The sequence below is a fragment of the Chrysochloris asiatica genome, unplaced genomic scaffold (assembly GCF_000296735.1).
Source record: "Chrysochloris asiatica unplaced genomic scaffold, ChrAsi1.0 scaffold00090, whole genome shotgun sequence".
Classification (NCBI taxonomy): domain Eukaryota; kingdom Metazoa; phylum Chordata; class Mammalia; order Afrosoricida; family Chrysochloridae; genus Chrysochloris; species Chrysochloris asiatica.
Window position 1 is genome coordinate 11,937,477 of NW_006408608.1, and position 1,225 is coordinate 11,938,701.

The following is a 1,225-nucleotide window of genomic DNA, read 5'->3' on the forward strand; positions in this document are numbered from 1 at the left end:
ATTCTGTGTTGTTGTTGGCGGAGCTCTCTGCTATACGTCCACCCGATCCACCATCTTGTTTGTTCTCTTTCCTGTCCTTTTAAAAAAAAAAAACTTTTGAATTGAGTGAAAGTTTACAAAGCAGATCATTAGTTTTATATTCAATAAATCAGATGCTTTGCATACAATGATTGCATCCCCTTCCATCAGTTAATAGTATTTACCTCTGTTCACTTTAACTCTTACATTCCTTCCTATGTCTCCCATTACCTTCCTCTTTCCTCTGACAACCTCCCTTTTGTTAACAAGCCTACCTGTCATCCATGTTAACATGTGTGTATCCTCTAGCCCATGAATAATTTTACCTCCCACCCCACCCCACCCCAATAATAATCATAGAATGTTTCTTTTATCAAGAAAACTTTTTACAACAGTGGTCTAATTTGTCTTTTTGTGATTGACTAATTTTGCTCAGCATCATATCCTCAAAAGTTTAACCATGTTTTGCAGATTCATCATTATTCTTCAATATTGCATACTATTCCACTGTGTGTGTACTAAAGTTTGTTTAGTCATTTTTCTATTGATGGGCATTTAGGCTGTCTCTATCATTTTGATGTGTCTCTTGTAGACAGCATACTGAAGGATCCTATTGTCTTAGCACTCTGCTACTCTCTGTCTTTTTACTGGAATACTTAATCCATTTATAGTCAGGATAATTATTGATAGATATGAACTGATTGCTGTCATTTTGCTCTGTGTGCTTCTTGTGGTGCTGCTGGTTTCTATGTTGAGTTCACTTTTTTTGAGGGTTTTCTTTTCATTTTCATTTCAGTTGTGTTAATGTTTACTAAATCTTTCCGATTTTCCTCTTTTTTATTTTGATGTGATGTTGTGTTAATTTTCTTTGATGTTACCTTTTAATTTATTGATTTTTCCCATTTAAAATAGTCTGTTTTATCTTGAAATCTCCTTGACTTCCTTACCATTTGAAAATTCTGTATCTAGATTATTCCCTCTTATTGTTTTGTAGTTGATTTCCTTATAAATTGATATCTCTGGTTCCCTATTTCCAATCTTATGGGTTTGTTTTACTTTAAATACTTACGTATCTGAATTGAGTTCTAGGTGATGTTGTCATATATACTAATCTCTGGTTGTTGTGTGTTCTTAGCCTAAAGAACACCCTTCAGTATTTTTTTTATAAAATTGGTCTTGTTATTACAAATTCCTTTAATTTCTTTTT